This window comes from Balaenoptera borealis (genome assembly GCF_965194805.1).
Source record: "Balaenoptera borealis genome assembly, chromosome: 8".
Classification (NCBI taxonomy): domain Eukaryota; kingdom Metazoa; phylum Chordata; class Mammalia; order Artiodactyla; family Balaenopteridae; genus Balaenoptera; species Balaenoptera borealis.
In genome coordinates, this window is record NC_138865.1 from 75,842,126 (window position 1) to 75,868,488 (window position 26,363).

A 26,363-nucleotide genomic window follows, 5' to 3' on the forward strand; every position below is an offset into this window, starting at 1 on the left:
CCCACCAGACCAAACGAATGAAGAGGAAATAGGCAGTCTACCAGAAAAAACATTCAGAGTAATGACAGTAAAGATGACCCAAAATCTTGGAAATACAAGAAATGTTTGACAGGGACCTAGAAGAACTAAAGAGCAAACAATGATGAACAACACAATAAATGAAATTAAAAATTCTCTAGAAGGAATCAATAGCAGAATAACTGAGGCAGAAGAACGGATAAGTGACCTGGAAGATAAAATATTGGAAATAACTACCACAGAGCAGAATAAAGAAAAAAGAATGACCCACCCCTCTGGGTGGTCATAGGACGCCGAGCTGATCTCCCTGTGCTGTGTGGCTGCTTCCCACTAGCTAGCTATTTTGCGTTTGGTAGTGTGTGTGTGTCCATGCCACTGTCTCGCTTTGTCCCAGCTTGCCCTTCCCCCTCCCTGTATCCTTGGGTCCATTCTCTACTAGGTTACTCTTAACTAGATATCTCATTGTACAAATTTCCTGTCGTTGATAATCCCTAATACAATGGCCCTTGCTGTGAGTGTTTGCCATTACTGATTTTGTTTGTTCACCCCTACTTTTGATGTTGTGGAATGAGACTAAAGGAGTAGAGAGGTAGTTAGGCATAAAAGCAGAGAAGGCATTTGTATTTATTTAATTATTGAGAAGAAATAAAAGATGATTATTGTAGGACTATTTTTTATTCTTGTTTATAGTTAAATGTTATCTACAGTTTAAATGTCTTAAGTAGTTATTCTAAATGTAAAATGTTTTCTTAAAAAGACTACAGTTTTGGTATAAAATTGTACAAATTTAATATGAAATTGTAGGATACTCCAGATTGAGTCTAGTGTACTGTATGGTAGATTTCTAGATGGTCCCCTCTTTAGATGCCTTGTACTTAGAATTTGTCCACCTAATTTCTTTTTCTATAATGTCAAGGTTTTTCTTGTACTTTTGGGATCTTATGCTATTTGTAAAACGTTAATGTCCAGTGTTGGATTGTTTTGTTTGATTTCAGACATTTGCTGAGTAGATAACATGGGTGTGTTTCTGCAAGTATTTAAATCGGGGATTCATGCAAAAGCAGATGTAATTTCCTCTTGGAAAAGGTACCCAGCATTTGAAAGTTAGAATCGGATGCCAAGGTTGATGTTTGGGGTTATTACAATATACACTTGTTTTCACACCAGTTAATATTTTCTTAGGGTTTTAACTGTTAACTGAGTAGTTTGCTGCTGTTGAAATAACATGGTATTTGACAAATAGATTTATTTTTCAAGATGTCTCAGTGATTTCCTCTTGTACAATGTATATACTTCAGGATGTATAGAAAGGAAAGCTACAATTGAGCCCTTATATAAATGTTATAAGGTAGGAATATGTTCACTATTGTTTGAAAACTGATTGTAAGAATAACCTCAATTAGGGAGTGTAACTTGAAGTGTCAGTACGGGCTACTGATTTAACACATGACCTTCTTCACCTCACCTCCCATTTTGCCCCCCAGAATATAATCTTTATTCTCATTGTACTAAAAAATGAAAAGTCTGCTGTAGAATGCACCTGATGTCATTAGCTCTTCAAGTGGATACCATTTTACATGTGACAGCAGAATTCAGTTTTGAATTGCTGAAGAAATTTAAACCCTCCATAAAAAAGAAAAAAAAAAAAAAACCAACCTGCATTTCATGGGAATCTAACAGAAATATACTATAAGATTATTTTCATCATAAAGATCTCATCAGCTTTGCCCAAAAAGCAACTGCTTAACTTGTTTGGTGTTTATTTTCTGTTTTCATATATATTTTATATATACAGCTAGAGTACCCAAGGAGACCAGTAAAAACAGTTAAACAGATAGGGTGTACCCAAGGAAAGATGAAAGCTGGAGGTACATGAGACAAAGAATTTATATCCTGTTTTAAATGTATCTAGTGTATATTTCTTGTCTCCAGACAAGTTCATGTTTATTGTTTTATTTATGCTCAAGTGAAGTTGTAGATTGTTGGTAGGCCATTTTATAAATGGTTTGCCTATGGTACAAGTTGATTCACGCAGCCTCTGCTAGTGTTTGCAAGAGCTGGCCTGAAGCAGCACACTCACAACTTGACAAGATTTCTTTTTCCTTTTTGTAGGGGGAAGGGTCACCTGAGAAAATAAATTATTTTCAGGGACTTTGGGAACCTAACGATAAATATTACATGTAACCTGTGAACAGATTAAGCCTTTATATATTCATTAAAGTACTCTGGAATTCCTCAACTTACTATCACTCCTGGCCACACTTTCCTTGCCTGTTTTGTTGCTACGTGTGCTTGAAAGTAATATCTGTGTTCCTTTGAAGATGTTCTATAGGTCATATTTGTCAGTTACAGACTAGTCTTCCTTTTTCTCAAGTTCAGTGAAATCTCACTGAACAGTAATAATAGCAATAGCTAACATCTGCACAGCACCTTACAGTTTGCAGAAAACGTTCACATTTTCTTGTTTTTTTTGCATAGTGAACCTGTTACAAGATTTCTCTTGACCTTGATGCTAAAAGTGTTAGAATCTTTGAAGTCACTAGAGTCACTGAATATGCTGTAGCCTTGAATAGTGCCCTGACAAGGGGCAGATTTTAGATGCGCTACCTTGAAAGCTGCGTGTAATTATCAAAATGGGGGGCTTGAGTTCTTTACCCACTTGAATCAGATTTACTTTTGTGAGTGATGTTTTTCTAACTGTTATCTGGATGGATTTTGTATTCATTATACTCTAACGTGTAACTTGTATAAATTTACCATCTGTTGTCATTAAAAAAGTGTTCGTAATTACAAAAAAAAAAAAAATGAAAAGAATTGAAGACAGTCTCAGAGACCTCTGGGACAACATTAAACACACCAACATTCAAATTATAGGGGTCCCAGAAGAAGAAGAGAAAAAGAAAGGGACTGAGAAAATATTTGAAGAGATTATAGGTGAAAACTTCCCTAATATGAGAAAGGAAATAGTCAATGAAGTCCAGGAAGCGCAGAGAGTCCTATACAGGATAAATCCAAGGAGAAACACGCCAAGACACATACTAATCAAACGGTCAAAAATTAAATACAAGGAAAAAATATTAAAAGCAGCAAGGGAAAAACAACAAATAACACACAAGGGAATCTCCATAAGGTTAACAGCTGATCTTTCAGCAGAAACTCTATAAGCCAGAAGGGAGTGGCAGGACATATTTAAAGTGATGAAAGGGAAAAACCAACAACCAAGATTACTCTACCCAGCAAGGATCTTATTCAGATTTGACAGAGAAATTAAAACCTATACAAACAAGCAAAAGTTAAGAGAATTCAGCACCACCAAACCAGCTTTACAACAAATGCTAAAGGAACTTCTCTAGGCAGGAAACACAAGAGAAGGAAAAGACCTACAATAACAAACCCAAAACAATTAAGAAAATGGTAATAGGAACATATGTATCGATAATTACCTTAAATGTAAATGGATTAAATGCTCCAACCAGAAGACATAGACTGACTGAATGGATACAAAAACAAGACCCGTATATATGCTGTCTACAAGAGACCCATTTCAGACCTAGGAACACATACAGACTGAAAGTGAGGGGATGGAAAAAGATATTCCGTGCAAATGGAAATCAAAAGAAAGCTGGAGTAGCAATTCTCACATCAGACAAGATAGACTTTAAAATAAAGACTATTCACAAGAGGCAAAGAAGGACACTACATAATGATCAAGGGATCAATCCAAGAAGAAGATATAACAATTGTAAATATTTATGCACCCAACATAGGAGCACCTCAATACATAAGGCAAATGCTAACAGCCATAAAAGGGGAAATCGACAGTAACACAATCATAGTAGGGGACTTTAACACCCCACTTTCACCAATGGACAGATCATCCAAAATGAAAATAAATAAGGAAACACAAGCTTTAAATGATACATTAAACAAGATGGACTTAATTGATATTTTTAGGACATTCCACCCAAAAACAAAAGATTGTACTTTCTTCTCAAGTGCTCATGGAACATTCTTCAAGATAGATCATATCTTGGGTCACAAATCAAGCCTTGGTAAATTTAAGAAAATTGAAATTGTATCAAGGATCTTTTCCGACTGCAATCCTATGAGACTAGATATCAATTACAGGAAAAAAATCTGTAAAATATACAAACACATGGAGGCTAATACACTACTAAGTAACCAAGAGATCACTGAAGAAATCGAAGAGGAAATCAAAAAATACCTAGAAACAAATGACAATGAAAACATGATGACCAAAAACCTATGGGATGCAGCAAAAGCGGTTCTAAGAGGGAAGTTTATAGCAATACAATCCTACCTCAAGAAACAAGAAACATCTCAAATAAACAACCTCACCTTACACCTAAAGCAATTAGAGAAAGAAGGATGAAAAAACCCCAAAGTTAGCAGAAGGAAAGAAATCATAAAGATCAGATCAGAAATAAATGAAAAAGAAATGAAGGAAACAATGGCAAAGATTAATAAAACTAAAAGCTGGTTCTTTGAGAAGATAAACAAAATTGATAAACCATTAGCCAGACTCATCAAGAAAAAAAGGGAGAAGACTCAAATCAACAGAATTAGAAATGAAAAAGCAGAAGTAACAACTGACACTGCAGAAATACAATGGATCATGAGAGACTACTACAAGCAACTATATGCCAATAAAATGGACAACCTGAAAGAAAAGGACAAATTCTTGGAAAAGCACAACCTTCCAAGACTGAACCAGGAAGAAGTAGAAAATATAAACAGACCAATCACAAGCACTGAAATTGAAACTGTGATTAAAAATCTTCCAACAAACAAAAGCCCAGGACCAGATGGCTTCACAGGCAAATTCTATCAAACATTTAGAGAATAGCTAACACCTATCCTTCTCAAACTCTTCCAAAATATAGCAGAGGGAGGAACACTCCCAAACTCATTCTACGAGGCCCCCATCACCCTGATACCAAAACCAGACAAAGGTGTCAGAAAGAAAGAAAACTACAGGCCAATATCACTGATGAACATAAATGGAAAAATTCTCAACAGAATACTAGCAAACGGAATCCAACAGCACATTAAAAGGATCATGCACCATGATCAAGTGGGGTTTATCCCAGGAATGCAAGCATTCTTCAATGTACTCAAATCAATCAATGTGATAACACCAAATTAACATATTGAAGGAGAAAAACCATATGATCTTCTCAGTAGATGCAGAAAAAGCTTTCGACAAAATTCAACACCTATTTATGATAAAAACCCTCCAGAACGTAGGCATAGAGGGAACTTACCTCTACATAATAAACGCCGTATATGACAAACGCACAGCCAACATCATTCTCAATGGTGAAAAACTGAAACCATTTCCTCTAAGATCAGGAACAAGACAAGGTTACCCACTCTCACCACAATTATTCAACATAGTTTTGGAAGTGTTAGCCACAGCAATCAGAGAAGACAAAGAAATAAAAGGAACCCAAATTGGAAAAGAAGTAAAGCTGTCACTGTTTGCAGATGACATGATACTACACATAGAGAATTCTAAAGATGCTACCAGAAGACTATTACGGCTAATCAATGAATTTGGTAAAGTAGCAGGATGCAAAATTAATGCACAGAAATCTCTTGTATTCCTATGCACTAATGATGAAACATCTGAAAGAGAAATTAAGGAAACACTCCCATTACCATTGCAACAAAAAGAATAAAATACCTAGGAATAAACTTACCTAAGAAGACAAAAGACCTGTATGCAGAAAACTATAAGACACTGTTGAAAGAAATTAAAGACAATACAAACAGTTGGAGAGGTATGCCATGTTCTTGGATTGGAAGAATCAACATTTTGAAAATGACTATACTACCCAAAGCAATCTACAGATTCAATGCAATCCCTATCAAACTACCAATGGCATTTTTCACAGAACTAGAACAAAAAATTTCACAAATTGTATGGAAACACAAGAGAACCCGAATAGCCAAAGCAATCTTGAGAAAGAAAAACAGAGCTGGAGGAATCAGGCTCCCTGACTTCAGACTATACTACAAAGCTACAGTAATCAAGACAGTATGGTACTGGCACAAAAACAGAAATATAGATCAATGGAACAGGATAGAAAGCCCAGTGATAAACCCACGCATATATGGTCACCTTATTTTTGATAAAGGAGACAAGCGTATACAATGGAGAAAAGACAACCTCTTCAATAAGTGGTGCTGGGAAAACTGGACAGCTGCATGTAAAAGATTGAAAGTAGAACGCTCCCTAACACCATACACAAAAATAAACTCAAAATGGATTAAAGACCTAAATGTAAGACCAGACACTATAAAACTCTTAGAGGAAAACATAGGCAGAACATTCTATGACATAAATCACAGCAAGATCCTTTTGACCCACCTCCTAGAGAAATGGAAATAAAAACAAAAATAAACAAATGGGACCTAATGAAACTTAAAAGCTTTTGCACAGCAAAGGAAACCCTAAACAAGACGAAAAGACAACCCTCAGAATGGGAGAAAATATTTGCCAACAAAGCAACTGACAAAGGATTAATCTCCAAAATTTACAAGCAGCTCATGCAGCTCCATCTCACAAAAACAAACAACCCAATCCAAAAATGGGCAGAAGACCTAAATAGACATTTCTCCCAAGAAGATATACAGATTGCCAACAAACACATGAAAGGATGCTCAACATCACTAATCATTAGAGAAATGCAAATCAAAACTACAATGAGGTAACACCTCGCACCAGTCAGAATGACCATCATCCAAAAATCTACAAACAATAAATGCTGGAGAGGGTGTGGAGAAAAGGGAACCCTCTTGCACTGTTGGTGGGAATGTAAATTGATACAGCCACTATGTTGAACAGTATGGAGGTTCCTTAAAAAACTAAAAATAGAACTACCACATGACCCAGCAATCCCACTACTGGGCATATACCCTTAGAAAACCATAATTCAAAAAGAGTGATCTACCACAAAGTTCATTGCAGCTCTGTTTACAATAGCCAGGACATGGAAGCAACCTAAGTGTCCATCAACAGATGAATGGATAAAGATGTGGCACATATATACAATGGAATATTACTCAGCCATAAAAAGAAACGAAATTGAGTTATTTGTAGTGAGGTGGATGGACCTAGAGTCTGTCATACAGAGTGAAGTAAGTCAGAAATAGAAGAACAAACACCATGTGCTAACACATATATATGGAATCTAAAAAAAAAGGTTATGAAGAACCTAGGGGCAGGACAGGAATAAAGATGCAGACGTAGAGAATGGACTTGAGAACACGGGGAGGGGGAAGGGTAAGCTGGGATGAAGTGAGAGAGTTGCATGGACATATATATACTACCAAATGTAAAATAGATAGCTAGTGGGAAGCAGCCATATAGCACAGGGAGATCAGCGCAGTGCTCTGTGACCACTTAGGGGGGTGGGATAGGGAGGGTGGGAGGGAGACGTAAGAGGGAGGAGATATGGGGATATATGTATATGTATAGCTGATTCACTTCATTATAAAGCAGAAACTAACACATCATTGTAAAGCAATTATACTCCAATAAAGGTGTTAAAAAAAAAAAAAAGAAAGAAAAATGGCCAAATTTGGTACAAGTGAATTTATCATGGACTGATGAATAAGTGACTAAAAGATTGACCTCCAAGAATCCCAAGATCTGGTCAGTGTAGATTTATAGTGATTACGTTGCACCTCAAGAGGTATTTCGATGTATTGGTATAACTAGCTGGCAATTCACCATTTAGAGAGATTCAGCCTCAGAGGGGACTCCTCCCAATCCAGAGTGCCTCACATGGTTCCAAGGAGACTGACACCATCAATCGACAATCCCGATTCAGCCAAGGAAAGCACTTTGATACAAGAAAGATTGTGCGAGTGTTTATACCAGGCATAGTAAACTCATTTTCAGCTGACTCAAAGCATAAAGCAATAGCATTTGGAGGGGCAACAGAATATATAATCAGCCACAATTTAGGGAAAAAGAAGAGAAATGACCAAGGGAGAACAGGAAAAAAACTTCAGTAGGGAAATTACCTCAAACTTCAATCTTCAAATTAATTGTATTTCAATAAGTTGCAAGTTAGAACATATTTGTGTTAAAAAGAATAAAAAAACTAGATAGAAGAAAGTGAAACTGCAGTTAAAAACTGAGAGAATAGGAGACCTGTCATATCTTTTTATTCTGGAGTGAGTTGATGGACTCTTTAGCCAGACTGAGGAGAGCAAAGGGGCTTATCACTAGTGTTCCCTCCTGTCCTAACTTTGAATCCAGAAAGCACAACTGGAGAGCTTCTTTTGTGCCCCAACTCAGTGCTCTGTTTTCTCATCTTATCAGACTTGAGTTCTGATCTAATTTACTTTGGATGTTGGCTGAACTGAGGATGCAATAAAAAACAAAAACAAAGTTCTCACAGAAAGAAACCAGTGGTTGCCAGGCACTGGGGGAGAGTGACATGGGGAGTGACTGTTTAATGGTAGGGTCTCTTTTTGGGATGATGAAAATGTTTTGAAACTAGATAGTGGTGATGGTTGCAAAGCATTTGAATGTACTAAATGCCATAAATTTTACACTTTTTAATGGTTAAAACAGTGTATTTTATGTTAGTGAGTTTTACAGTAAAAAAAAAAATTAACGCCTCAAATGCAGTGCACAGGGGGGAATGATATGGGGAAGAATGGGGAGGTGCTGGCATCATGGAAGCCAAAGGGAGTTAGAGAGTGAGGAGCTCCAGGGACTGAGCTAGAATCAGTGGGACTTCTGGGCTCAGAAATGAGTCCTGATTTTCTTTGGTGAACCCAGTTTTAGTTCTTTCTTAACACTACTTCAGCATCTAATTCAGTTTACCCAAGATTCATACAGAAGTCATAAGTGGGCTAACAGTCTAATGCAGGTTGTAGATTTTTTCCCCTAGTATCTTTTGTTTTATTTTATCATTTAATTGAATTTATTTTATTTTGTATAAATGTCTTTAGATGGGGTAAGCTTTCTCCAATTTTGTATGTCCCCCATGGATCCCTACTATTTTAAGTTATTCCAGTTTCATTTATTTATGATAACATACCTGGTCCATGAAAGCATTTGTGTTTGCACCCCTGATATTTAAGGAACTTACACATATAAAGCACAATGCTAGAAATATTGATAATTACTCCAAATGGGCTTTTGCTTCACGGAGTCTTCTTAAAATGAAGACACATGTAAATGGTTTATTACAACGTAGGCAAGATAGTCATTTTCCTCATTAGTATAGTGGTGAGTATCCCCGCCTGTCACAGCATAGGCAGGATAAGTGCCCAAATGGTAATAAAAATTAAGTGCATTGGGAACAAAGACAAATGCAAAGAACATGTAATATCTGATTCCCTTCCACTTTCGATCATTGCATTGAGATTTTATTGCAGTGAATGCAGTTAAAGACAAATGGTATTTGTTAAGAAGCTGGAAAGAAATACCATCAAATCTGTAATTAATAGTCATCAGGGCATAACTTTATTGTAGCACATTTATAGCTCGGGAATGAGGAGTTGTACTTACATCGTTAATGAAAACAACTTTGGCATATATATATATATATATATATATATATATATATATATATATATATATATGGAAAATATATACACTTGGATTCTTAGCAGTTTAACAGCAATGCTCTCGGGAAATAAAGCTACTATGTATTGACTCCTCCTGGGTGTTTTATATATGTCATTACTGATCCTCATAACAAACCTGCAAGTTAGTGTATGAGAACCTTGACATTAGTGAGGAGACGTCCTAAATATGTCCCAAGCCCTCAATTTCAAAATGTGGACATGGACCTTGGCTTTCCTGAATCACATTTTTTTCAAGAATCAGATGTCATTTGTGGATAGTCTCATGTTTCATTAAAAATTTTTTTCCAACTTTAGAATCTTAGTTTTATCTCTGCTTTGCTAGCTATTTTAACAAACAAACAAAAAACCCACAAAATCACCTTAGAGAAAGACTCCACAAAAAAATGAGTGGAGAACAGGAGCTGGCTAAGCTGGGCAGTCAGCTAAGATCACTCACTGTGTAAGGATTTGTTCCAACACATCAGCTTCCTAGAACTGCCCAGAGTGTGCTTGTTCTTCATATATTCATATTCTGCTGGAATGAACATAAATTTGCCCAGCTTTATGGAAAAGTTTTATTATTATTATTATTATTATATATCCAAAGTTGTTTAAATGTTTGAGTCTTTGGACTCAGTAATTTATCCTAAGGAAAATAATAAGATATCCATAAAGATTTATGTGAATGTTGATAATAGTTATAACAGTGAAAACTTACAAGGTGCCAGTTATCAGTTTATTGTCTCTGAGCTCCAAATTCACCCTTCTTTGTCTTCCTTTGTGTTACTCTAGCTAAGTCCTATAAACATTTCTTTTGCCAGCTGGCGGGATATTCATTTCATCAGTAGAGGGCACTGGGTGCAGTAGTTGCAAGAAAACACTTCTCTTCCAGGTTCCAGCCCTCCGTATACATTCTGAGCCCCACAGCCATAAGCAGGAGCTTGAGCTGCACCCTCAGGCCATCTCTGCCTATCTGCAGCCACTTGAGAGCAGCTTCAGCTGTCTGCACCCACAAGCAATGCTGGCCACTTCAACAGACACACTCTGGCCCGCCCACACCAACCAGCAAAGGCAGGTCACTCCTGCAGACCAGCTCCTGCCTACCAGCTCCTGCCTATCCACACCCAGCAGCAGTGATGAACTGTTTTTACAGATCAGTGCCAGCCTGTGCCCTCAGCCAAGTTTTTTTTTTTTTTTGCCACTGCAGGCTACCTGTGGTAGCGACTCCCTCTTTGAAGAGGTTTGAATCTCAGCCTTGGGGCCCAGAGGGCTTCTCCTAGTCCTTTATTGTCCCTATTCCTCAGGCTAGAGGTAGTACCTGCTTTTTTTTTTTTAATTGGAGCATAGTTGATTAACAATGTCGTGTTAGTTTCAGGTGTACAGCAAAGTGATTCAGTTATACATATACATGTATCTATTCTTTTTCAAATTCTTTTCCCATTTAGGTTATTACAGGATATTAAGAGCGTTCCCTGTGCTATACAGTAGGTCCTGTTGGTAATCTGTTTTAAATATAGCAGTGTGTACTTGTCAATCCCAAACTCCCAATCTATCCCTCCCTTCAACCCTTCCTCCCCCCCCCCCCCACCCCGGTAACCGTAAGTTGTTCTCTAAGTCTGTGAGTCTGTTTCTGTTTTATAAATAAGTTCATTTGTATCTTTTTTTTAGATTCTGCATATAAGTGATATCATATGATATTTGTTTTTCTCTGTCTGACTTACTTCACTTAGTATGATAATCTCCAGGTCTATCCATGTTGCTGCAAATGGCCCTATTTCATTCTTTTTAATGGCTGAGTGATATTCCTTTGCATATATGTACCACATCTTCTTCATCCATTCATCTGTCGATGGACACTTAGGTTGTTTCCATGTCTTGGCTATTGTAAACAGTGCTGCAATGAACATTGGGGTGCATGTATCCTTTTGAACCATGTTTTTTTCTGGATATATGCCCAGGAGTGGGATTGCTAGATCATATGGTCGCTCTATTTTTAGTTGCTTAAGGAGCCTCCATACTGTTCTCCACAGTGACTGTACCAATTTACATTCCCACCAACAGTGTAGGAGGGTTCCCTTTTCTTCACACCCTTTCCAGCATTTATTGTTTGTAGATTTTTTTAATGATGGCCATTCTGACTGGTATGAGGTGATATCTCATTACAGTTTTGATTTGCATTTCTCTAATAATTAGCAATGTTGAACATCTTTTCATGTGCCTCTTGGCCATCTGTATGTCTTCTCTGGAGAAATGTCTATTTAATGTCTTCTGCCCATTTTTTGATTGGGTTTTTTTTTTTTTTTTTGATATTGAGCTGCATGAGCTGCTTGTAAATTTTGAAGACTAATCCCTTGTAGGTTACGACGTTTGCAAATATTTTCTCCCATTCTGTGGGTTGTCTTTTTGTTTTGTTTATGGTTTCCTTTGCTCTGCAAAAGCTTTTGAGTTTAATTATGTCCCATTTCTTTATTTTTGTTTTTATTTTGTTTATTTTATTATTTTTCTTTATTTTGTTCCTGGTGGGCTTTGATTGAAGGGCACTGACAGCTCCCAATATTATTCCATTTTATGGATGTATCCTCGTTTATTTCACTAATCCTTTATTGTTGAGCTTTTAAGTTCTGTATCAGTCAAGGTCCAGTTGGGAGACAGAAACCACAACAGTTATTTGAACAGGGAAAAATTAATACCCCCCCAAAATAACTACTAAAAGAGGTAAAAGTGGGCTGTAAGAGGTCCAACTATCACAAATTAAAAGAGCAAGTAATTTAAAGTTAGAGCCCCCTTAGAGCCCACTCTTACCTCTTTTAGTAGTTTTTTTGGGGGGTATTAATTTTTCCCTGTTCAAATAACTGTTGTGGTTTCTGTCTCCCAACTGGACCTTGACTGACATAGAAGTTAAAAGCTCAACAATAAAGGATTAGTTAAATAAACGAGGATACATCCATAAAATGGAATAATATTGGGAGCTGTCAGTGCCCTTCAGTCAAAGCCCACCAGGAACACAGTTGTAGCTAAACAAGTTGCATTTGTTACTTTGTAGAAAAGGAGAATGCATATCACGGGAAACCACAGGATGTTTCAGTAGTAATGTGTTAGAAAGAACTCATTATAGGATTTGGGATTTGGTTGGGTGATTTGGGGGAAGGTTTAAGAAAGAAATTTGGTCTAGATTGTGTGTTGTCAGAATGTGGGGGTAATTCTATGGTTGGACATTTTGCAGTTGCCATAGTGATATGTCTTTTGTCTGTACTTACACAAAGTTATGAAGAGGCCTTTATTTATTTCATCCTGTCATGATCCCAGAGTAACCTTGTCTAAGGTTGGTATTCTGTGAGATTGTGTCCAATAGGAGACTAACGTGGCCTTGCTCTGAATGTTAGATCGGTTCTGAACATGGGTTCTTTTTCAGAGCTTTCAGCTATCATGTAAGAAGTCTGCCTACCCTGGGGCCACCACATGGAGTGACCACATACTTACATATAGAGAGAGATGGCCCAGAGTTCAAGTCTCCAGCTATTGAAGGCTTCCATCCTGGGTAACAGACAATTGAATGAAGAAGACTTTGAGATGCTGTCAGCCCCAACCATTGTCTGACCACAACTACGTGAGGGACCTGCATGCAGTCAGAACTACCAGCTGAGCCAAGCTGACCTCCAGACTTGTGAGTAAAATAAATAATTACCATTGATTTGAGTTACTATTTGGGGGTGGTTTGTTTTACAGTAATAGATAACTGATACAATGTCTGATAGGCAGTTAGCTCTATAGTTCTGGAGCTCAGGAGAGAGATCAGACATGGTGGTACAGATCAGGAAGTCCTTTAGCAAGGAGAAAGCACTTGAAGTCATAGATGAAGTCATCAGGGAGATAATGTACATTGAGAAGAAAAAAAAGAACCCACAGTGGCACCTTTAGCAATAACACTGAAGCGATCAAGACGAAAGAAGAATTTGCAAGGAGACTGAGAAGGAGTTATCAGATGACATCCAAGAGAGGTGAATGTTAAGGAAGTCAAGAATGAGAGTATGAAGAAAGAGGGCATTTTCCACAGAGTCAAATACTGTAGAGGGAGATCAAGTAAGACAAAGACTGAAAAGTGTTCTTTGGATTGAGCAACAGTGAGTTTACCTTGTTGGTAAAAGTAGTTTCAGGGAAACTAGGGGCTAGGCAGTGATGGGGGCAGAAGCCAGATTGCAGAGATAAGGAGAGGAGAAGATGAGGACACCAAATCCCATGCTGTTTTACTGCATCATGCTGACTTTCTGCATACTATTCGTCTGTATATAATTTTTTCTACAATTCAGTAACCCATAAAACAATCACATCATGTCATGAACCTTACAATTCCACAAAAGCATGGGTATATCATGTCCTGGTATATATTTAGTGTCATACTTTAACCTGCAGTTTCCAGTTATAAATGCATTACTCTGTGTGTTTGTCTGTCATTATAATCACTTTAAATCTCTCATTGTTTATTTCTCTTGAAAGTAAAATAGCTCATCATTTAAAATAGTACTCAGTGTTCAGTGTTCATTGGTGCCTTGTAATTACTTCAGAAAAACAATCTCAGTTTACAAGTTATAAACTCCTGAAGCATCTCTGCAGGAGGAATAGCTTACTTTCACCAGAAAAGTCTAGGGAAAATTATTCTAGTCATAGCCTGATAATTCATTGGCCTGATTGTCAGAGCTCCCATGACAGTTCACTCTCTTGGGAGGCTGGTGTGGGGCTCTGCTTATCCAAGGGGGAGGTCAAGGCCTCCTTGGCAACAGGGAATGAGTTGCCAGGGGGTTGTGGAAAGAAATTCTTTTCAATTCAACCTGTAAGTAGATCTGGACATGATGGCTGCATTTGGCTCCTCTAAGTCTCTCTTTCCCCCTTCTTTTCAGGGCAAATCTTATCCCTAACTCTTTCATTATTTGCTTGTGGTTTCCTTGCCAAAGATGCGTGGAGGTAAGCACTATGATGAGGATGGGAGTTAGGCTTTTTGAATGAAGAGTTTACGTTTCAAAGGACTTGAAATTTATATTTCAAATGTCACTTCCCAATGAGCCTTTACACATAAACAAAACACGATTAACAGACTTGGAAGGTGAGGAATAGCATGCATGTTTGACTCCTGTTGCATTCCTGGGCTATACTGGCTGTAACATTTTTTTATAGATTCTATAGTTACCTTGTAAATATCACCATCGAGTATATTATATTTAAAAACATTCTTTTGTTAGGTGTAAAAGTTTAAAAGGTACTATTATCTTTAAACATCTGGTTTTGGCATTTTTTCATATTTTAAGATATTAGAAGCCTCTAAAATGGAAATTTTGTGGGCATTTCTCAGCATTTGAGAAGCCCTGCCTGGGGCAATAACTTTGACCCTGTGTGGAAAGGTGTGGAGGATAATTCTGTGAGTGCTCAGAGGGGTTTGAAAAGTTAGAAACGAACGCTTGTGCATTGAGCACGTTTTGTTGTGCTTAGCACCATACTAGGGGCTACACGTTCTACATTTAATCATGGAGAATTGCCTGGAATGCGGCCTGAGAACACAAAGTCCTGGAGGAGATGATTTGAGCTGTCAGCAGAAGGGAAACTGCAGTATGTGGGACTTAAAAACAGCTTGCATGGGGTATGGGATAAGGGTAGAGGGAAAAAAATCTTGGCAAATTTATTCTGCACAAATACTTGTGTCATCCTCATTTGTGTAGACTTTGTGACTTTTTCCCTGGGTTCATCTGGTTGGCAGATGGATGTAAATGCCTTTTAGCCTCAAGGAAGGCACACAGAAGGCACGTACGATTCTTGGCTGTGCGATAAACAGAAGCTGAGCTTCAGAGAACTTCTGGTATGTGTGCGTGTTTGTGTGCACGCGAGCATGTGTGCACACGCTGGGGCTGAACGTACCACTGGTTTAAATCTGATTTTCAACTGGGAAGATTTCACGTACTTCTTTAGTGTGGCCCAAGAGAATATAATTTTGGCAATGAAAAGTAGAGCATGTTCCAAAAGTTCTTTTCTTTTGCCATCAGGGATAGCAGTACTTTTATTTATAGTAATTTCAGGTCCCCAAATACCTTCAACAGTATTAGTGGAGCAAACAACAAAAAAAATTAAGCAGCAGATGATTAGATCATGTGATATTTTACAGAGTACTTTATTCTCTTGCCTTTGGAAAACACAGGCTTTCTTTTCTCAACTGTGGTTATAGCTAATTCTTTTTTTTTTAAACATCTTTATTGGAGTATCATTGCTTTACAATGGTGTGTTAGTTTCCACTTTATAAGAAAGTGAATCAGCTATACATATACATATATCCCCATATCTCCTCCCTCTTGCATCTCCCTCCCACCCTCCCTCTCCCCCCGAGCTGATCTCCCTGTGCTATGTGGCTGCTTCCCACTAGCTATCCATTTTACATTTGGTAGTGTATATAAGTCCATGCCACTCTCTCACTTCATCCCAGCTTACCCTTCCCACTCCCTGTGTCCTCAAGTCTATTCTCTATGTCTGTGTCTTTATTACTGTCCTGCCCCTAGGTTCATCAGAACCATTTTTTTTTTTTTTTTAGATTCCATATATATGTGTTAGCATATGGTATTTGTTTTTCTCTTTCTGACTTACTTCACTCTGTATGACAGACTCTAGGTCCATCCACCTCACTACGAATAACTCAGTTTTGTTTCTTTTTATGGCAGAGTAATATTCCATTGTATATATGTGCCACATCTTTATCCATTCATCTGTCGATGGACACTTAGGTTGCTTCCATGTCCTGGCTATTGTACCTAGAGCTGCAATGAACATTGTGGTACATGACTCTTTTTGAATTATGGTTTTCTCAGGGTATATGCCCAGTAGTGGGATTGCTGGGTCGTATGGTAGTTCTATTTTTAATTTTTTAAGGAACCTCCATACTGTTCTCCATAGTGGCTGTATCAATTTACATTCCCACCAACAGTGCAAGAGGGTTCCCTTTTCTCCACACCCTCTGCAGCATTTATTGTGTGTAGATTTTTTGATGATGGCCATTCTGACTGGTGTGAGGTGATATCTCATTGTAGTTTTGATTTGCATTTCTCTAATGATTGTGATGTTGAGCATCCTTTCATGTGTTTGTTGTCAATCTGTATATCTTCTTTGGAGAAATGTCTATTTAGGTCTTCTGCCCATTTTTGGATTGGGTTATTTGTTTTTTTCATATGGAGCTGCATGAGCTGCTTGTATATTTTAGAGATTAATCCTTTGTCAGTTGCTTCACTTGCAAATATTTTCTCCCATTCTGAGGGTTGTCTTTTCATCTTGTTTATGGTTTCCTTTGCTGTGCAAAAGCTTTTAAGTTTCATTAGGTCCCATTTGTTTATTTTGTTTTTATTTCCATTTCTCTAGGAGGTGGGTCAAAAAGGATCTTGCTGTGATTTATGTCACAGAATGTTCTGCCTATGTTTTCCTCTAAGAGTTTTATAGTGTCTGGCCTTACCTTTAGGTCTTTAATCCATTTTGAGTTCATTTTTGTGTATGGTGTTAGGGAGCTTTATAATTTCATTCTTTTACATGTAGCTGTCCAGTTTTCCCAGCACCACTTATTGAAGAGGCCGTCTTTTCTCCATTGTATACTCTTGCCTCCTTTATCAAAAATAAGGTGACCATATATGCGTGGGTTTATCTCTGGGCTTTCTATCCTGTTCCATTGATCTGTATTTCTGTTTTTGTGCCTGTACCATGCTGTCTTGATTACTGTAGCTTTGTAGTATAGTCTGAAGTCAGGGAGCCTTAATCCTCCAGCTCCATTTTTCTTTCTCAAGATTGCTTTGGCTATTTGGGGTCTTTTGTGTTTCCATACAATTTGTGAAATTTTTTGTTCTAGTTCTGTGAAAAATGCCATTGGTAGTTTGATAGGGATTACATTGAATCTGTAGATTGCTTTGGGTAGTATAGTCATTTTCACAATGTTGATTCTTCCAATCCAAGAACATGGTATATCTCTCCATCTGTTTGTATCATCTTTAATTTCTTTCATCAGTGTCTTATAGTTTTCTGCATACAGGTCTTTCGTCTCCTTAGGTAGGTTTTTTCCTAGGTATTTTATTCTTTTTGTTCAATGGTAAATGGGAGTGTTTCCTTAATTTCTCTTTCAGATGTTTCATCATTAATGCATAGGAATGCAAGAGATTTCTGTGCATTAATTTTGTATCCTGCTACTTTGCCAAATTCATTGATTAGCTCTAGTAGTTTTCTGGTAGAGTCTTTTGGATTCTCTATGTATAGTATCATGTCATCTGCAAACAGTGACAGTTTTACTTCTTCTTTTCCGATTTGGATTCTTTTTATTTCTTTTTTGTCTCTGATTGTTGTGGCTAAAACTTCTAAAACTATGTTGAATAATAGTGGTGAGAGTGGGCAACCTTTTCTTGTTCCAGATCTTAGTGGACATGGTTTCAGTTTTTCACCATTGAGAATGATGTTGCCTGTGGATTTGTCATATATGGCCTTTATTATGTTGAGGTAAGTTCCCTCTATGCCTACTTTCTGGAGGGTTTTTATCATAAATGGGTGTTGAATTTTGTCAAAAGCTTTTTCTGCATCTATTGAGATGATCATACAGTTTTTATCCTTCAGTTTGTTAATATGGTGTATCACCTTGATTGATTTGCGTATATTGAAGAATCCTTGCATTCCTGGGATAAACCCCACTTGATCATAATGTATGATCCTTTTAATGTGCTGTTGGATTCTGTTTGTTAGTATTTTGTTGAGGATTTTTGCATTTATGTTCATAAGTGATATTGGCCTGTAATTTTCTTTCTTTATGACATCTTTGTCTGGTTTTGGTGTCAAGGTGATTGTGGCCTCATAGAATGAGTTTGGGAGTGTTCCTCCCTCTGCTATATTTTGGAAGAGTTTGAGAAGGATGGGTGTTAGCTCTTCTCTAAATGTTTGATAGAATTCGCCTGTGAAGCCATCTGCTCCTAGGTTTTTGTTTTTTGGAAGATTTTTAATCACTGTCTCAGTTTCAGTGCATGTGATTGGTCTGTTTATATTTTCTATTTCTTCCTGATATAATTTTTTTCTAAGATTTATTTAAAAGGAATATTCTTGCCTGTGCAACAAGAATATGGACAGTACAATTGACCTTGTCTCTTAGTCTTGATGATTCAAAGAAAAATACATAAGAGTCAAATCCTTTGAATTTGTCAATATTTATTATAATGGAAATATACATGGAATGGAAATATACATGAAATGAAGCTATATTGGAAACATACAGCAGTAACTAGAAAAATGTCTGTTATTTATTGAGCAACTACTATATACTACATTCTTTCATATACTCATTACCTAATTTATATTCAAATAATCCTATTAAGGTATGTTTTATGATCACCATTTGTTTCAGTTGTGTCTCAAAAATATTAGGTAATTACTCCAAGGACTCTGAATAGCAAAGCTGGGAGTTTGAACCTAAGTTCGGCCAACTCTGAAGTTTATATTCTTTCCACTCAAACATGCTGCCCCTTAAAGTCATGGCAATTACTGGGAATGACACTCAGTTCTATCACTAGGAAAGCAACTGTGTTTATTAGTCAATACTGTTCATATTCAAAGAATCATTTACTGAACTTCTACTTTCTTCTAGACATGATGATAAATGATGTGGAATCTAGAGATCAAAGTAAGGTGTCCCTGCCTTCACAGAACCCACAGGTTAGTGGGAAAGTCTAGAAAGAATATTAATGATTACGGTGCAGGATGTTAGACATTATGAGAAATGTAACAGTAAGCTACTACTAGAGCCTGGGAAAGGCCACAGGCTCTGTGTGCATGTGTGGTGTGTTTGACTGAGGTAAGATAAAGGACATTCAAACGGAACAGCATGTGCAAAGTCAAGTGATGGAGAACATATGGCTTATATGAGAAACTGCAAATTGTTTGGTTTACCTGGAACATAGTGGTAATGGGTGGCAGAGTGATGGGAAATGAGAATAAAAGGCTTTGAGAGGGACTTCCCTGGCGGACCAGTGGTTAAGACTTTGCGTTTCCACTGCAGGGGGGCACAGGTTTGATCCCTGGTAGGGGAACTAAGAACCCACGTGCTGCATGGCCGAAAGAAAAGGCTTTGAGAATGGTGAAATCAGGAATTTTACTTTTTGTAATGACCATAAACTTTCAAAATTGTCTTGATAAGATAAATATTTTCCTTCCTATCTTTTGAAGACACACTTTACTATCATAGTATTTTCCCAAAGAGGAAATGCAATTAGCACACAAGTATATGGGAAAAATAGTCTTATTGGTAATCAAAGTAAAGAAAAAAAGTTAACCCAACCAAAGAATGAAACTAATAAAAATATCCAGTATTGATAAGGATAAGATGAGCTAGGCATATTTGTATTTTGCTGATTGTTCTATAAACTGGTCCAACACTTTTGTAAAGTTAAATATATATTAAGATATTTTAAATGTTTATGCCCTTTGAATCAATGGCACTAGTTTTGGAACTCTGTAATAAGAGAGTTATTATAAATATTTATTGCAAGTTTCTTTAATGGCAAATCATTAGAATCAGCCTAAGTCGCCATAGTACATCACTTTGATGCAACTTAAAGTACCATTAAAAATTATGTTTATGAATAACATATAAAATGCATTTAACACAATTCTAGCTAAAAAAGTAGGATACTGAAATTGTATATATACATATATATACACACACACACGTATATATCCCTTCTCCCACTCCCCTACACCATATAAAACTATGCATTTTGTGTGTGTGTATATATATATATATATATATATACACACGCACACATACACACACACACATTTGTATCCCCTGTCTTCCACTCCCCTAACACCCAATAAAAGTATACGTTAAAAAAGAAACTGGAAATAAATCCACAGAATGTTAATGGTGGTAGTTGGGTTTTAGTGATAGGACTATGGGGAATTTTTTCTTCTTACTTTTATGCATTTTCCATATATTCTTTAATGATTGTTTAACTGTCAGAGATAGTACTAAATATTTTGTTAATGAATAGGAAAAGATGCTTGTAGAGTTCAGTTTTATTTTTTTGTTTCCTGTTGTCTGGTAAACTATTCTCAGATAGACCTGGCCAGCAAGGGGATAATTCTTTTAAAAAATTCCCAGTATTGGCAAACTTTCTCTTGGAATAGCTCTGCTGAACTCAAATGAGATCTTTTCTCCCCAAGCTACTCGCCCTTCTGTTTTTCTGGAAAGATGGAATTCATGAAAAATTACAATCTACAGTCTACAAATTGCTATGTACTACAAGGTCTACTAAACAGTATGACAGGGCTTCCCTGGTGGTGCATTGGTTGAGAATCTGCCTGCCAATGCAGGGGACACGGGTTCAAGCCCTGGTCTGGGAAGATCCCACATGCCGCGGAGCAACTAGGCCTGTGAGCCACAATTACTGAGCCTGCGCGTCTGGAGCCTGTGCTCCGCAACAAGAGAGGCCGCGATAGTGAGAGGCCCGCGCACCGCGATGAAGAGTGGCCCCCGCTTGCCACAACTAGAGAAAGCCCTCGCACAGAAACGAAGACCCAACACAACCATAAATAAATAAATTTAAAAAAAAATCTTCCTGAAAATGTTCCTCTTAAAAAAACCAAAAACAAACCCCCAAAAAACAGTATGACATTTTATTTTGAGAACTATATCTCCCAGGCTACAATGCCCCATAGCTAGTCTCACATCAAATGCAACCTTCCTGAACAGTCGTTTTCTCAAAGCTCCTATCTCTTTAGAAAGTAAGTTGTTAGGGAGAGCAGGTGGCTCTGAAAACAGCCATCCACACACTCTACCTCTTTGAGAATAGTGAATCTGAACAAGTGTCTCCTTGTCAAGGATGAACAATCACAAAAGACATTAATGAAGCCCATAAAAATAAGAGCAGGGTGTAAGAAAACACGACCATTATGAAATAGCACAAAGCTACGAGGAAAGAACAAGCCGGGATGAGAAGATACCAAGTGAGACTGAAAGAAATATGGGAGAGAGAGTAAAGAGTGACAAGGAACTAAAGAAATGCAAAAAGAATAAAACATTCATGCCGAGGGAGGAAAGAGCACAGTCAATGATGCATATACTCACATGGAAAACAAACTTGAGAAATTTTTGCAGAACATAGAGTAAAAGGACAAGAAGATGGAAAAGGAAAAGGTCATGGATATAGAGGGCAAAGAATGGAGTTTAAGCTAAAGCTAAGAACTTTAAGTACTCCTAAGGAAACAACAAAGATAATATAAACAGAATAAATATTAAAAATGTAATGGAATAAAATGACCGTGTTGAAAGAAGTCAAAGTATGTAGATTGAAAAGGCTCACAGATTCTAGTAAAAAGCATTCAGAACAAACAACCCCCCACACACAAAAGAAATACTGCAAAGTCCATTCTTACAAATACATTAATTATTAGGATTTAAAAAAATAAGTGCTCAGGAAGTAGAAAAAAGTTTGCCAATAAAAGGAACTAAAATTAAACTCTTATGTAACTCTAAATTCCAGAAGAACTTGGAGACATATCTGCAAGCTTTGCAAGAGGCTGGATTAAAATGTGGATATTCGGGACTTCCCTGGTGACACAGTGGGTAAGAATCCGCCTGCCAGTGCAGGGGACACGGGTTCGATCCCTGGTCCAGGAGGATCCCACATGCCGCGGAGCAACTAAGTCCATGCGCCACAACTACTGAGCCTGCGCTTTGGAGCCCACAAGCCACAATTGCTGAGGCCCACGTGCCTAGAGCCCATGCTCTGCAACAAGAAAAGCCACCGCAATGAGAAGCCCACGCACCACAACGAAGAGTAGCCGACGCTTGCTGCAACCAGAGAAAGCCCGCATGCCGCAACGAAGACTCAATGCAGCCAAAAAAAATTTTTTTGAAGTAGATATTCAAAATTAGGTAAGCACACTTTCATTGACAAAGGTGGTAGAAAGATGTACTTTTAGAAGTAGAAGCTCTCTACCCCTATATACTTTTCTGCAAAATATAAGATAAAATATAAATAAAATGGGCTTGACAGTGTACATTAATCACTGAGAGATGATACAAAAACATAATTTAATAACAAGAATGTTAGCATTTAAAAGATGTGTAGAATTTTTCCTTATCCAATTTGCTCAGCAAATCTGTGGATCTATAATAACTTGATATATTTTGTTGCTTAAAGGGAAAGCTTGGCCTTACCTTTTCTGTTTTTGCTCTTTTCATGGTACAGGAAATATATTTTTGCTAACCAGTTATTCACTTCATGTTTAAAGTGTCCTTTGTTGCCCTTTTGGATAGCTATTGTGTTAGGTCAAAGGTAGTTTCCTGCCACATGCCTAGGCCACTTTTTTTTTTTTTTTTAATATTTCAGCTTACTTTTTTTTTTTTTTTTTTTAACTTTGGGTTTGTTTATTTTATTTATTTATTTATTTATAGCTGTGTTGGGTCTTAGTCTCTGTGCGAGGGCTTTCTCCAGTCGTGGCAAGTGGGGGCCACTCCTCATCGCGGTGCGCGGGCCTCTCACCATCGCGGCCTCTCTTGTTGCGGAGCACAGGCTCCAGACGTGCAGGCTCAGCAATTGTGGCTCACGGGCTCAGCCGCTCCACGGCACGCGGGATCTTCCCAGACCAGGGCTCGAACCCGCGTCCCCTGCACCGGCAGGCAGACTCTCAACCACTGCACCACCAGGGAAGCCCCTAGGCCACTTTTAAATGATGTGGCACTGCCCTCAGCTCCTACTGTGGGGACCACATGCTTTGTCCTACTCGGGTGCAGCCAAAATTGGACCATGGTGGGCACCTGACCCATGACCATCAAATTATAGGTGATTAAAAGAATGGGAGCTGAGTCAGACTGTCTAGGTCCAAATCCAAGGTTTGCCACTTGACTTTGATCTTCATTTTCTTCTTTCATAAAATGAGCTTAATGATTATTCCTATTTGATTTGTTTGAAGTAAGAATTTAGAGTTAATCCATATGCTGTTTGGTACATGATACCTAATCCTGTTGCATGTTATAGTTATTATTATTATTATTTGAAAAGATAGGGTAAGTCAATCAAATTCTCTCTCCTCTTTTAAATTTGATTTGGGAAAATCAGAATCAGGCAGCTAGCAATGGGAATAAGAGTTTAAATCATGCATAGAGAGGAGCTATGAGATAGAGTTGCCAGGGGTGACGGCAATCTGGAGTTTGGAGATAGGGGAAACTATGATTAAGCAGATTGTGTCTTTAGGCAAATCTGATATAAACCCAGACAGAGTTACATCACCTCACTGAATGCATGCCCTACGACAGTTGTTTTTAGCACATATACATTCACCCCTTAGAGACAGTTTCTCTCTTCTATGACTGCTGGACCTTTCAGCTTCACTAAATAGGGTAGCTCCCTGTTATGGACTGAATGTTTGTATTCCCAGAAAATTCATATGCTGAAATCCTCATAATGTGATGATATTAGGAGGTGGGTGGGAGGGCCTTTGGATGGTGATTAGATCATCAGGGTAGAACCTCATGAATGGGATTACTGCCTTTATAAAAGAGACTACAGAGAGGTCTCAAGTCCTCTTTCTGCCAGGTGAGAATAAAATGGGAAGACTGCAGTATGCAACTAGGAGAGGGCTCTCATCAGAACCCAACCATGCTGGCACCCTAGCAGAACTGTGAGAAATAAATTTAGCCTCCAGAACTGTGAGAAATAAATTTCTATTGTTTATAAGCCACCCAGTCTGTGGTACTTTGTTGTAGTGGCCTGAACAGACTAAGACACTCTCATTATACAGGGAAATCTGCCAGAGTTAAAGGTAGGAAAAGGGAATCTGGGATCCAGAATAAGGTTGAAGTGATCTTCCATTCTTCCTGTGATGTCTAGTCTGCCTTCTGTCTCTGCCAAGCAACAGAATAAAGACCAAGCTTCTACCCATAGCAGGTAAGGCCTGCCCTGATCTGAGGATGGGCCAGCTTAAAGGAGCCTTACTAAGTACATTTGGTCAAGAAATTTGTGTACATTTCAATTAGTAACATACCTAACTTGTTTGGACTTGTACAATTTCTAAGAATAATTATGAAAAATGAGGTCATTCAAAAGGCTCATTTTCTAAGATTTCAGTATATAATTAGCAATGTGGTATGGAATAAATAAAATGGCACAATTTGGGGGTTGGTGCCTTGTATGTTTCTGTCCCAGATCTTTCCAGTGCTTTTTTTTTTTTTTTTTTTTTTTTTATACAAATGGTCTCCCCAAGAGAAGACACTTTTTTTAAAATTTATTTATTTATGGCTGTGTTGGGTCTTCATTTCTGTGCGAGGGCTCTCTCTAGTTGTGGCAAGCGGGGGCCACTCTTCATCGCGGTGCGCTGGCCTCTCACTGTCGCGGCCTCTCTTGTTGCGGAGCACAGGCTCCAGACGCGCAGGCTCAGTAATTGTGGCTCACGGGCCCAGTTGCTCTGTGGCATGTGGGATCTTCCCAGACCAGGGCTCGAACCTGTGTCCCCTGCATTGGCAGGCAGATTCTCAACCACTGCGCCACCAGGGAAACCCTCCAGTGCTTTTAATTCTTTCAATAATAAAGAATACAGCAATGTGTGGATCTTTGAATCTATGGTATATAGTAACTGTCAGCCTAGAGCAGTGGTTCTCAACCAGGGATGGTTTTTGTCTCCTGCGGACATTTGTCAATGTCTGGAGAGTTTTGGTTGTCATAACTTGGGGGCTTGTGCGATTGGCATCTAGTGGGCAGAGGCCAGGGATGTTGCTAAATATCCTACAATTTAGAGGATGATCCCCCCCACAAAGAGAATTATTTTGTCAAATATGTCAATAGGGCCAATATTGAGAAACCCTGCCCTAAAAAAGGAAGCCTAGAACTTCTATTGAATGTTCTTTTTTTCAACCAACTAATGAGAAGAAATATGGGGGAGACAAGCAAAAATGTCAGCAGCCCTCCGTGGTGTTCAGAGTTCCTCAGGTCTGGAGCATTTCAGATGTTTGCTGTTTACCAATGACGACCAATTTGTTTATTTTCTAAAGTTCAGAGATTTCACAGGGACATATTATTAAACTGCCTATTATTTTCTCTTTTCACAAGCCTATTTTAATGGCCTAGTATTGACACATCTGGCATAGAGATCTTATTGTTCTGAGTGCTGGATCTATTTTCACTTACTCAAGATTTTCCTAGTCAATACATCCTTTGATCTGAAAATTCAAGAAGTATAAATCCTACCCATGGTTCTGCCCTGTCTCTATCCCTAGTTGGCAGGTCTTCTACAAGCTCTTCAGTGTACTTTGGACATAGTACCTCCTATCAGTGTCATAATTAGAACACCTTATTCCTCTGAACTGTTTAATTTTTTAAATTAATCTCTCTGGTTAGCCATAACCATTCAACTCTGAATTATTCTTCTAGTGTCAGAATAGAAGTCTAAATTATTACAGTATTAGAAGACTAATCAAGATCACCAAGAAAACCTCATGGATATCCCACTGTGTCATACCTAGCATCTGATAGGATCAGGTATATCTTGAAAATTTGCCTGACAAACATGTTGACATATAGTTTTATTAACGAATCCTAGAAAGTCAGTGGAAAAATCCCTTCTATTCTAAGTTGTTCAGGCCACATTCTTGGATACAGGGGATTCTGCATAAACATCTTCATAACTGGAAAAGTAAAAGAGAATGAGTATTCCATTAATAAGGAATTCCTGATTTTTTAAAA

General features: G+C 37.9%; 1 protein-coding gene across 20 annotated transcripts in view; it reads left to right on the forward strand.

Moving 5' to 3' along the window:
• TMC1 (transmembrane channel like 1) overlaps positions 1 to 26,363 on the forward strand; it is a 431,339-nt gene that overhangs the window by 207,332 nt on the left and 197,644 nt on the right. For 12 of the 20 annotated variants that reach the window (XR_014247278.1, XR_014247279.1, XR_014247280.1 and 9 more), the window contains one exon: positions 13,046 to 19,335. The exons of 1 other annotated variant lie outside the window; for it this stretch is intronic. The gene's annotated coding sequence lies outside the window, so the exon portion shown is untranslated. The remainder of the gene's footprint in view (positions 1 to 13,045; positions 19,336 to 26,363) is intronic. 7 more of the 20 variants (XM_082401410.1, XM_082401408.1, XM_082401411.1 and 4 more) reach the window with 7 other exon arrangements.